At 40.1% G+C, this 13858-nt stretch overlaps 1 long non-coding RNA gene across 1 annotated transcript; it reads right to left on the reverse strand.

The window, feature by feature from the left end:
• LOC143741208 (uncharacterized) lies at positions 1-1984 on the reverse strand. The gene is made up of 4 exons (XR_013204961.1): positions 1849-1984; positions 1151-1382; positions 670-720; positions 1-591 (listed from the first exon to the last, which is right to left on the reverse strand). It is a non-coding gene; the product is annotated as an uncharacterized LOC143741208 (long non-coding RNA).
• Between the last annotated feature and the right edge of the window lie 11874 nt (positions 1985-13858).

Consider the following 13858-nt stretch of genomic DNA (forward strand, 5'->3'; position numbering starts at 1 on the left):
TTGGCTAAATTCAGTGTTTATTGAGCATTAAACATGGTCATTTACACATTTAAAGAATAAATTTGGGACCGAGAACCCTTTCAGGTATAACACAGTGTAATGTTGTAAATACACTTTGACAAAGTAAGTGTTCATCAGAATCCAAATAATACAGACATTTAATCCCTAGTGATCATGTGCTCATGCAGCTCAAACACAGAGTTCATTGTGCACTTGAACTTGACACCAGTTATAGGAGATTGTTAAGATAAAAATACCTTCTAAATGGAAGTAAATAATGACACTTTAAGGAAAAATATTTTGCATCTCTAGACAGTTTGTGCAACATGAACTATCTGTTCAAATAGGAGAAAGATTCTATCTATTATGACAAAATATATAAGTCTGCATATATACTACACAGTATTAAATCAAAATCAGTTTAAATATATAGCCTATACACAGTACAGTTATAGCCATGCATGAACACTTAAAAACGGAGCATTTTCAGAGGAAAATATTAGTGTTTTGTATTCCAGTCTCATTCTGATTCACCGACTGAAAGTGACGTGAAGATCATTCTGCCAGTTAGATGAGAAAAACTGCCACTTTCTGAAGAAAAAAATACAGTGTTAGAAATAAAAAACATGTGCAGATTTATTTTATGATTATGAGCTGTGAATCTCTGACCTCATCCCTGAATTTCTCTTTTCTCCGCAGGTCCGTCTGGATCATTAGAGACTGAAAGCAAACAAACATAAGTTCAGGCGACAGTTTCAGGGAGTCACATGATCACATTCCACACTGAAATCATAATGATGCAAGAGCAAATGATCTTGATATGACATTTCTTCATGTTTTATCGATCTGTGTTGCTCTTTTGTATTTTTACAGTCTACCAACGAGAATTTGGTGAAAACCTGTTGAAAAGTAGCTATTTGATTTAATATGTGATATAATATTCTGATTTATCATTGCAGGATTTCACTTTTATTCAATTCCAACATTTAATTGGACTAAAAACCCAAGTTAAGAGTCAACAGTCAACATTCACTTATACATATCTGCACTACGCAAATGTTATTATTATTGTAAACATGCACATCATATATAGGCATTATATGTACGGATATTTGTGTTAAAATATGAAATTCCTCTCAAACTTTCTTACACTTTGGTCGATATCTGTCTATACTGTTTTTCTGCTCCAGAATTAGATGTTTTCTGAATCCAAAGGCATTTTCCTTTATGTTAAATGTTTTTTCCTTCTGCGCAAGTTTGTCTTTGTCTGTCATCTTTTCTTTTCCTTCAGCTGCGTTTCGTTCTCTTTCTGGCATTTCTCTCAGTTTTCTTGTAACTGGCATGAAGTCTTATTTTCCTTATTTTGAGGTATCAGAGAACATCTGCAAAACACACAAAATATAACCGCATCACTATTAAAGAGAAATCATGCATTTCTGACCACAAACACTATTACAGAGTAATCAGATATACAGTGCAGGCCAAAAGTCTGAGACTATATTGACAATCTGAGATAAATCTAGAAAATATTTTGGATTTTAAATATTTTACTTTCTTCACTATTTATATGTCAGGGATAATTAATCATTCACAAATGAGTGATTATTGATTATGTTAACTCTTAAAAACAGTTGCATTTTCTTGCTTCCGGTGAAATACACACTATAATCGTTGAAGCATTTTCATATCAAAGCAAAAAAGCGACATACGAAGTAATTTGTCTGCATTCAACTCAAATTCTGAAATATAGTTTGTAATTTAAAGAGTTGTTTTAAACCAGAGCTATAAATTATCGCCATCTGAACGCGATGTAGAAATGCCAAACAAACACAAATGCAAAACACTCACCTAGATCCAGATCTGGAAGTATTTCTTATTATTATAATTCCTGCTTCAGTTTTTTTCCCCCCATTTAATTCTTTGGAGAAGTCGGCTACTAAAACCTCAGACTTTAATCACAGCCGAGAACAGCAGAACCCACCAGGAAATGACTGAGTAAATATTTTGAACAGCTTCTGTGACGCATGAAGCAAATGGAAAAAAAAGCCTGAACTGGTTTACCCTGTTTTTTTTTCTTTTAAAATCCATCTTGTCTTTGTTAATACTTTACAATGACTGATGACCCAGTTGAATTCATTACAGAGTTTGGCCACAGCAAGAAGACATTTAATATCATGTATGACATCACCCGATGAGTCCACTGATGATGACACTCATTTTTATTAGCAAATAAAAAACTATTTTCAAAAATTCTCTGCATTACAGGAACATTTATTTTCTTATTGCATGTGTAACCCGTCTCTACTGATGAATCCAGATCTGGTCGCTCAGAAATGAATTCAATGTCAAGGTTTTTCCTTTCACGTTGATTCAGGATCAGATCTTCCGAGAGCTGAAATCCAACCACACAACAAACTACAACTGTGCAGAACAATTTGCATAAAACAACCTTTTCACATGCTGAAAATAACTCAGCAGCATTAGTGAGGTCAAACTTGATTCAACATTTTTCTGCAATCCAATATGCAACACAACTGAATACCGTTCATTATTAGTAATTGAAGTAACGGTTGAACAGATCAAGTAAACACTGAGTGAATTTGATATTTTTTCCTTAACTCCAGGCATAACAGGGAAGCATGTAAACTTCAGGCTCAGGTCAGTTTAGTTCTGGTTCTCAACAGCCCTATACACTTGTTTTCAAATCATCAACATAAAAAAAATTGCATACTCCTTTGGTAGCTATTTTATGTTTAAATAAATGCCTTTCTATACATTCTCTATAATAGTAAATCCACTGTGTAAACGGTAAATGGTATTTCTAAAATAATATTTAAAATTTTATCATTGTTATCCCAAATCAAACACACGTGGCGAGATAAAAAGAGTTTGTATAAAATCACAGATTGCACATTTAATCTATGAATGTTAGATAGTTTAATATGGTTTCCGCCAGTAGAGGCGCTCGAGCAACCGAAGCAATGACACACATCCGAGTCTAGGAGAAGAAGAGAAGTGAGCGAGGGAACATAAACATGAGAAGTGGAACACAGCCGTTCATTCTGCTCTAAATCTGCTGTTTTCAGACTGTGAGTACATTCTTTTTATTTATTTAATATGAGAAATCTAAATCCAAACGACTAAACGAGTCAGTTCATTTAGAATCGAATCAACCGATTGATGTTGTTCATTAAGTTACGCTCGTGAAACGTAAACTCGTTACTGAACTGTTTTTTTCACATTTAAGCCTACAATTTGTGAAGAATGAGTTGTGTTTTTTATTTTATGTAATGGACACATTTAACATGTTAAAAAGAGTGTTTAATGCATGTAAATTATATCTAATGTGAGAGCAACATAAAAAGTTTGAGAAGTTGAATTGTTTTCAAACAGTTTAAGTAAAACGCTTACACCATGAATAATTGCGAGTGATTGTAAGTGTGATGATCATCTGCTAAATGAGCAACAACGACCACAATTCACTCCTTCAGTCAGTGAAGCTCCCACAGCCGTTCATGAGAGTTTAAATGCTGGGAATATTCCCATCTTCCCACAGGAGAAGAAGAAGCAAGCAGGAGGAATTACTCCAGGAGAAACTACGGACATACTATTGTAAAGATGGAGATTAAGGAAGAACCCTGCAGAATAAAAGATGAAGATACAGAGGAACAAATAGGTTGGTGTTTTCCTTCATTCTCTTAAAGCGGCCCTATTAGCCTATGCTATTTTCTCACAGTAGGTTTACATGCATCAAAGGTCAAAAAAAGATTTTTCATTTAATGGTGGTTTCCTTTTAAAGAGCAAGATGTGATGCAGAAATATATTCCCGACAGAATACAAGAATTGTGTTGCTGTGTGTGCTGAGTTAAAGGGATACTTCACCTCTGGGAAGATGCATGTGTGTTTAATAGTGGTCATTTATATAGTAGAAATGTGAAATTATTTTTAAAATTGAAGCATTCTAGACTGAGAAAAAGCAGAAAATTATTTTTTTACTCACGTGGCTGAAAGACAACAACTCCCAGAATGCACTTGCTTTGCTGCCCTTAGGAGGCCAGGCCACTCCCAAACCACGCCTACCGGTTACAGGCGGCAGTATCTGAAAAATTGCTCCACACATTCTTTAGGCTAATACATACTTTAGTGACAGTAAAGGTTTATAAAAAGAACCATAAACAATGTGAGTTATAACTTTTAATTAAAAAAATTATTAATATTAACACTTTTACATTCAAAGCCCTTCCAGAGCTTCAGCTGTTTCCTTATATGTTACCTTGGGTGTTATGAAAGGCGCCATTAAATAAAATGCATTATTATTATTATTATTATTATTATTATTATTATTATTATTATATCCACAGTATTGCCCGTCAGGAGCTGGATATCTCCGTCTGATATCCTTGACAACACAGGTGGCCAAAACGAGACGATAGCCTTTACCAAGTCTCTCACCTTGCAGGACCCATTGCTTAAACTGACGGTAGGCTAAGCGATTATTGTCTACAAAACAGTAAGCACAACGTTAGTCCTTTCTGGACAAGGACAGTATACCGTTCATACATTTTCAAAGGAGGGACAGAAAGCTCTCGGACTAAATCTAAAATATCTTAAACTGTGTTCTGAAGTTGAACGGAGGTCTTACGGGCTTGGAGCGACATGAGGGTGAGTTATTAATGACATCATTTTCATTTTTGGGTGAACTAACCCTTTAATGCTAAATCCTGAAGTATCCCTTTAATGATGAGTGACAACTTTTACTTTTGACTTTTAAAGGCCCTTTTTGTTTTTGTTTTATATGCCCCTTTCTACAACAATAATTAATCTTTGTTTATTTGGGGCATTGAAGGTGTTTTTCTCAGCAAATATTGGTATGTAATTGTGATTAATTGCATGAATTCATGAGAAAATCGTGTAATTATAAATCAATTTATCCAACATCACTAAGCAATTATTTACAATTAAAAAAATAAAAGCAATCATTGCCACCAAATATTAATTGTATTTAAATCTCATCACTGGTAATATTTTCACTCAGTCTAGGGATTGGCGATATGACCAAAATCTCATATCATGGTATAAGTCATCTCATATCTCGATAACAGTCATGATATAGTACCTTTGCTGTAAATTCAATAAATTAATAATATACAATTGGAATATATTCGGGGGCGCAACGCTGCTCGTGCAACTCGTTACACAGGCTCCGTCTTTGATGTTTGTTTTATATCAAGTGTTTTGTAGTTTTTGCTTATTTATTATTTATATAAAGGATGACTAACTTCTGGGCAATTCTGGGACTTTTGGTGTTCATTTCTCAACCAATTTTGGCTTTTTGGACAATGCCGACGACGCAGACCGGAGGATGTATATCAAACGTGAAAAATCTGGTTTATTCACGTGGACTATTGCTGGATTTGTGCCCGCTTGCTGTTCTGCCGACAACGGATTCAACACTTTTTAAAAATGTCTCTTGGTTGGCATCAGTTGGAAAAAGTTTAAAGCGAAATGGAGGAAAAGGGGTTGTAGAGGAGGTGTACTCAAAAGGCTACGGAGAAGAGGTAGTAGAGTGCCCTTACCTGCTATCACCTTACCAAATGTTAGATCCTGAGAAATAAAATTGACGAGGTGTCTGCGTTGATGATGAAGATTATCATCGCACAAGCCTTTTCTGTTTTACTGAGTCATGGCTCTCCCAGGAAACAGCAGGTTTGATCGAGATACTTTCAAAACCCAGAAAACTGTTGGTGGTGGGCTGTGAATAACAAATGGGCCACAAACTTTACGCTGAGGGAAATCGTTTGTTCAAAACATTATGAAATCATGGTGGTTTCCTTTCGACCGCATTATCTACATCGAGAATTTACTCAAATAATAGAGATACTGGTGTACGTCCTGGGACCTGATTTTATGTTAGCTTCTGAAAGCATTGCAGGTATTTTTAATAATATTGTAAATAAAGTTGGATATCAGCCGGTGTTTCTGCTCAGAGATTTTAATCGATATGACGTTGCTACACACCTGCCGAATCTGGAACAATATGTTACGTCTCTCACTAGGCTGGACAAAACATTTGACTTGTGCTATGGAAATATACCAACTGCTTACATCTCCAAGGCATGCCCGCCTCTTGGTCGTTCCGATCATAATGTTGTTCTGCTTCTACCTCGATATAGGCAAAAATTAAAAATTGAGAAAGTGCAAACTAGGACTATCCAGGTATGGGACTTTGATTCCACTGAAAAACCAAAAGGATGCTTTGAAGTTACGGATTCGAATGTATTTTTTAAGGAAATGATGTAGATATGCTCAATGCTTCCATATCTGGGTACATAGATTTTTGTGTAGATAGTGCTATTCCTGTTAAACATGTTTTCAAGATCCATGATAAAAAAACATGTCAATATCACCACTGTAAAATAATTACTAAGTACAATATTTTAAATTTTGGAAATTTGATAATGCATTCAAATGTTTGTTTAGTTTTTAAAATCATTCATAATGCTGACCCTCCTCCTCTAAAACAATTTATTGTGCTCAATTCAGAAAAAAAAAGAGCTACTCGGTCGGCCACTAGAGGTGAGTCCAGTATTCCCAATTGCAAAACCTCATTTGGCAAATCAGCCTTTTCTTTTGTGGCCATAACTCAGATGAATACTCTCCCCACACACCTTATTTCATGTACAAATCCTCAAACCTAAAACAAAACTGTACACATTTATGAAGTGTGTGTGTGTGTGTGTGTGTGTGTGTGTATATAGTGTGTGTGTGTGTGTGTGTGTGTGTGTGTGTGTGTGTATATAGTGTGTGTGTGTGTGTGTGTTTGTACTGGGAGAGGTAGGGATTTTGATAGAACAGGTCTGTTGGTGTGGGGTGGGGTTGGTTTTACGAAGGGGGAACAATTGAGCACATGACAGTTTTAATTGTATATTAAGTGTAATTCTGTTTGTAGAATTGTACATTGGGGCCGGATGGAAAAAAGGGCAAGGTACTGAGGGAATGTGCATCTCAGTTGAGGGGTGTGTTGACACAACTTTTACAGCTGTCTCTTGACTTGAGTGTTGTACCACAGTCCTGGAAGGAAAGTTCCATCATCCCGTTACCAAAAAAGGCTCCTGCTAAGGTGCTTGAAGACTATAGACCAGTGGCCTTAACATCAGTGCTCTGCAAGTGTATGGAGAGAGTGGTTTGTCAGCAACTCTCCCAGGCAATGACTGGCAAACTTGACCCTTTACAATTTGCTTATAAAATGGGGCGTGGAGTTGAAGATGCCACCCTCACTCTGCTGGACAGGGCTGTAAAGCATTTGGACTTGGCAAATTCGTACGTTAGAATTTTATTAATGGACTTTTCTTCTGCCTTTAATACTGTGAATATAAATACATATAAATACATAAATACATAGGGGTCTGGAGGAGCTTGGTAGTGCCAAGATGGCGCCGCAGACGGCTGCCTCGGTGTGGGGCTCTCCAGCTATTGTGTTGTTTTTGTTCGTTTGTTCTGCGTTTAATCATTCCTTTCCTATCAGTTTCACCAAAGACGAACTACTAGACATTAGGAAACACACACCAGATAACCTTTCTACAGTTTTTGATTATTCGGACGTCTTGCTGGACATTCTCGTCAGTGGGGCTGCGTTGTTGTTCAAACGCGCGGTCAGACGCAAACGCGGGAAGCGTGCAGGCGCGCTGGTTAAACTCCGCGAGCGCGGCCTGCGCACTGCACTCCCCAGTATTCATCTTGCTAGCCTCCGATCCCTTCCTAACAAAACGGACGAACTTCTTCTCCTCACACGCACTAACAAGGATTTTTTAAACTCTGCTGCTCTGTGCTTCACTGAAACCTGGCTGAGTGAAGCCATACCGGACAACACAATAAATCTGCCGGGCTGCCAGCTGTTCCGAGCGGATCGCATCGCGGAGCTAACGGGGAAAACGAGAGGTGGTGGATTGTGTTTCTACATTAACGAAAGTTGGTGTTCAGATGTAACAATACTGGAGAAGGTGTTTTCTCCTAATTTAGAGGCACATTTCATAAACTGTGAACCTTTCTACTCGCCTCGGGAGTTTTCCTCTTTCATTCTCGTGAATGTTTACATCCCTCCAGACACGTGTGTGAGCGCGGCGCTACAACAGCTGGCTGAACAAATAGCTGAAACAGAACAAAGGTATCCTGACTCTCTTTTAATCATTCTTGGGGATTTTAACAAAGCAAATCTTTCCCGTGAACTACCAAAATACAGACAGCACGTTACATGTCCCACCAGAGACAGTAATATTCTGGAACACTGTTACACCACAATAAAAAATGCGTATCACTCCGTCTCACGAGCAGCTTTGGGGCTCTCTGATCACTGTTTGGTTCATCTCATACCGACCTACAGGCAGAAACTGAAATCAGCTAAACCTGTAATAAGGACTGTAAAAAGATGGACTAATGAAGCAGAACAGGATCTACAGGCCTGCTTTGATTGCACTGATTGGACTGTTTTTGAAGCTGCTACCAACGATCTGGATGAGCTCACAGATACTGTAACATCATATATAAGTTTCTGTGAGGATACATGCATTCCTACCAGGTCATTCTTATCATTTACTAAGGATAAACCATGGTTTACTGGGAAACTCAAACACCTTCGTCATGCCACAGAGGATGCCTAGAGAAGTGGGGATAAAATCTTGTATAACCAGGCCAGAAACAGACTGACAAAGGAGATCAGAGTTGCTAAAAGACGCTACTCTGAAAAGCTGAAAAACCAGTTTTCAGCCAACGACCCATCATCAGTCTGGACTTGCCTGTGGAACATCACCAACTACAAGTCACCATCCCCCCGATCTGTGGACAATCAACACCTGGCTGATGATTTAAACTCATTTTATTGCAGGTTTGAAAAGCCCTAATTCAGACCACACACCGGCTCTGACCTGCACTTCACACATTCACCATCACCTCCTGCACTCCCAACTGGGAGGGACCAACTGTGCTGACCAACTGGCCCCGGTCTTCACGCAGATCTTCAACAGATCATTGGAGCAGTGTGAAGTTCCCTGCTGCTTCAAGCGCTCAACTATCATTCCGGTCCCCAAAAAACCCAAAATAACTGGACTTAATGACTACAGACCTGTCGCTCTCACGTCTGTGGTCATGAAGTAATTTGAAAGACTGGTGTTGGCCCACCTGAAGGACATCGCTGGACCCCTGCTGGATCCCTTTCAGTTTGCTTACAGAGCAAACAGGTCTGTGGATGATGCAGTCAACATGGGACTGCTTTATATCATGCAACATCTCGACAGACCAGGGACTTATGCAAGGATCCTCTTTGTGGACTTCAGTTCGGCCTTCAATACCATCATGCCTGGTCTTCTCACAGCCAAACTGACCCAGCTCTCCATACCATCCTCGATCTGTCAGTGGATCACCAGCTTCCTGACGGACCGGCAGCAGCGAGTGAGACTGGGGAAACACACATCCAGGACTCTCACCACAAGCACTGGTGCCCCCCAAGGGTGAGTTCTCTCCACACTGCTCTTCTCCCTGTACACTAATGACTGCACTTCTAAAGACCCCACTGTCAAGCTCCTGAAATTTGCCGACGACACCACTGTCATCGGTCTCATCCGAAACGGTGACGAGTCTGCTTACAGACTGGAGGTTGAACAGCTGGCTGTCTGGTGCAGTTATAACAACCTTGAGCTGAACACGCTCAAAACAGTGGAGATGATCGTGGACTTCAGGAGGAACAGCCCAGAACCCCCCCCCCCTCACCATCATGAACAGCACTGTGGAAGCAGTGGAGTCATTCAGGTTCCTGGGCACTTCCATCTCTCAGGACCTGAATTGGGACAATCACATTGACTCCATTGTGAAAAAAGCCCAGCAGAGACTGTACTTCCTTCGCCAGCTGAGGAAGTTCAACTTGCCACAGGAGCTGCTGATTCAGTTCTACTCAGCCGTCATTGAGTCTGTTTTATGCACTTCCATCACTGTCTGGTTTGGTTCAGCTACCAAATCAGACATCAGGAGACTACAACGGACAGTCCGGACTGTGGAGAGGATCATTGGTGACCCCCTGCCAAACCTCCAGGACCTGTACTCTTCCAGAATGAGGAAGAGAGCAGGTAAAATCATCACAGACTCCACTCACCCTGGACACCACCTGTTTGAACTGTTACCGTCAAGACGGCGACTCAGATCACTGGCCACAAGAAAATCTCGGCACAGGAACAGTTTCTTCCCACAGGCCATTTCCCTCCTGAACAGTTAACACTCCTCCCAAGGCATATGCCTTAAGTGCAATACTCCCACTGTTTAGTGCAATACCCTACAAATCAGGTGATACTTATTTGTAGATTTATTTATTTATAATATTCAAAACACTGTAAATATGTTCATAATCTGTAAATCTGAAAATGTCCATTCTGACTAAACCCAACAGTGATACTTTTATTCTCATATATTTATATTTTAATTTTTTATACTTATAATTTGTAGTATTATGTAGGGCTGCAACTAACGATTATTTTGATAATCGATTAATCGGATGATTATTTTTTCGATTAATCGATTAATCGGATGGAAATTAAATTAGATTTTTTTTATTATAACTAAATAAAACCGTAAATCAGGGTATTTATGTGTAAAAGTGTACTTTAAAAAGTGCAAAAGCCACACATTGAGTTTTACTAATATCAATATTTGCATTGTTTTTAATGATAATTGCTGATGGCAAGTTGACAAACATGATTATTGTTAAAAAAATGATATCCAACATATTATGTTTTAACACAATTTTTGTTAAAACAAATTTACACAGACATGTTGTTCAGATGTGAATATCTGAACTAAAAACAAACTAAAAACATCTAAAATATATAATTCATTTAATTTTTATTTAAAATTAATTATATATAAGGAATATAAGGATAAAGAATATAATATATATTATATATAATATATAAAAGAATAATATAAGGATAAATTGATTAAATAAATATAGAAAGACTGAAAACAATTGTGTGAACGTAGAGCCGCAGTAGATCGCGTTTGAAAAACAATTAAAACTTAGTAGACAAATGCTATAAAAAGAGAACGGAATGGAGGTAACGTTACCCAGCAAGCTAACAGGCTTGAGTAAAGGACAGGAGAAATTATGCATTAATGCACAAGCATTCGCTGAAAACCACTGAGTACAGTGACTAAAAAACAATATTTTACTGCTGCTGTTATTAACTGCCTTTGTATTTAATGCTTCACTTTGTAAACACCGTTTTAATTTAACCTATTTCTGCGGTAGCGCTATGTTAATCCATCACTTACATTGCGAGCGAACTGATTGCACAACCTGATGCTCGAGACAAAATACAGACATCCCAAGATCCCGGAAGTCCCGGGAGTCTCCCGCATATTGATTGCGGCTCCCTGATGCCCGCGAATTAGTTCAAACTCCCGAAATCTAGAGCGCGCAAGCAAGAGCGCACATGCGAGACAGAAGAGACTGATCCAAACCGTGTAGCGCGCGCGCTCGGCAGAGCGCCTGAGGGAGAGAGACCTTGCGTGTGTTTGCGTACCAGTAAACGCTCCCCGTGACGTGAGCAGACCAACTAATCGATAATGACATTCGTTGACAACGATTTTCATAATCGATTATAATCGATTTTATCGATTAGTTGTTGCAGCCCTAGTATTATGTTTATTGTTGTATTTGTATATGTCCACTAGAAGCCTCAGTACCAAAACAAATTCCTTGTGTGTGCAAGCACACTTGGCAATAAAGCTCTTTCTGATTCTGATTCTGATTCTGATCAAACCTGGATCTCATGGATTAATTGTTTTTTACGGGACCCTCCCACAATTGAGGAAATTGAGGAGTTTTATTATTGAAAAGGACATTCTGATAGTGGTGTATAAATCACTAATCGAATCTGTGCTTACTTTCAATATTGTCTCCACCCTGCCTGTTCGTGCCTTACTTCATTGTACCCCAAAAAGGCGGTAGGATCAGCGTATTTTGAATCAGATCCTTCACAAGCTCCCTTTCAAAATATTGACCCAAGAGACACATTTTCAAATGCATTCAACCGCAAGATTGGTTTGCAGCGATTAACCAGAACGCGTAATTTCATGTCTCGATTCTTCCTCGACACAGACCGCTCCTAGGTTCAAGGTTCAGGCATATATGTACAAAACCCTCCCGTTCGGGTTGTCACTGTTGCCTCGCGTCTTTACGAAAGTTGTAGAGGCAGCCCTTGTTCTGATGAGGGAACAAGGCATTCTCATTCTCAACTATTTTGATGACTGGCTCATACTGGCCTACTCGTGAGAGCAGTTGTGTGAACGCATGGACCTGGAGCTCCAACAACTCAGCCATCTGGGGCTTCGGGTCAACTGGGAAAAGAGCAAACTCTCCCCTGTGCAGGGGATCTCTTTTCTCGGTATGGAGTTGGACTCTGTCAACCTAACAGAACATCTCACGAACAAACGTGCTCTGTCGGTGCTGAAATGCCTGAATTCGTTCAAGGACAAGAGAGCGGTTCCACTGAAACAATTTCAGAAGCTACTAGGGCATATGGCTCACACCGCTTGGATCGCTTCATTTGAGACCACTTCAGCACTGGCTTCACGGTCGAGTCCCGAGATGGGCATGGCAAAACGGCACCCACCGGGTGACAATCACTCCGGCCTGTCGCCAAACCTTCAGCCTGTGGTCAGACCTTAGGCATATCTACAGGCAGTAGCTCCCTTAGAACCAGTGTCCAGGCATGTTGTTGTCTCAACAGATGCCTTCACTACCGACTGCGGTGCCTTGTGCAATGGGTTCCAGCATCAGGATCCTGGACAGGACCTTCAAGTTGCTAGCAAATCACTGTTATAAGACGAGCATGTACTGGTCCGGACAGACAACACTGTGGCTGTTGTGTACATCAACCATCAGGGTGGTCTACGCTCCCGTCACATGACGCAATTTGCCTGCCATCTCCTCCTTTAGAGTCAGAGGCATCTCAGGTCGCTTTGTGCCGTTCATGTTCTGGGTGAGCTCAAACGTGCAGCCGACGAGCTCTCACATCAGCTCACACTCCCGGGAGAATGGCGACTCCACCCCCAGAAGGTCCAGCTGATTTGGAGACACGTCAGGGCCACACAGGTAGACACAGAGTTTGTCGCTCTGGACATGTCCCATTGCCAATTGTTTTACTCCCTGATCGAGGGGACCCTTGGCACGGATGCGCTGGCTCACAGCTGGCCTTGGGGACTACGTAAGTATGCATTTCTCTCAGTGAGCCGTGCATAAAATTCGGACAAGCAACCTCAAGTAATCCTGAGATTACTTACCCAGGATCCAAGGTTGCCATCACTCCTTTAAGGGATCAGGTGGTGAACCTGCAAGCGCTGCCCCTGGAGGAGGCAGACCCAGCCCTTGCTTTGCTCTGTCCCGTTCTCACTTTGCGTCCATATGTCAACCGAACGCAGAGCTTCAGGAACTCAAACCAGCTCTTTGTCAGCTATGGAGGCCAGCAGAAGGGAAATGCTGTCTCTAAGCAGAGGTTGGCCCACTGGATAGTGGATGCCATAGTCTTGGGCTGCGTCTGAAAACTGATAAATGCTGCCTCCGTAGGACTGATTCCAAAGTCAAAGGGAATCAAGGCACGTCTGAATGCAACGTTAGTTTCACATCTTGTCTACTGAGATGCCTTCATCTGATAAATTTTTGAAGGCAGCATAGATGTATCCTTCGCTGCCTTTGATATCCCACAAAATTCTGTGCTTTTCATTCTGTGACAGTTGAGCTAGAAAAATAAATATGGCATCTTAAAGTGCCGGCTGGTCATCACTTTGTGTGTAAATGTACATTTTTTATCAATGT

The sequence above is a fragment of the Siphateles boraxobius genome, unplaced genomic scaffold (genome assembly GCF_051911475.1).
Source record: "Siphateles boraxobius isolate OS27281-9 unplaced genomic scaffold, OSU_SipBor_1 18, whole genome shotgun sequence".
NCBI classification, from domain to species: domain Eukaryota; kingdom Metazoa; phylum Chordata; class Actinopteri; order Cypriniformes; family Leuciscidae; genus Siphateles; species Siphateles boraxobius.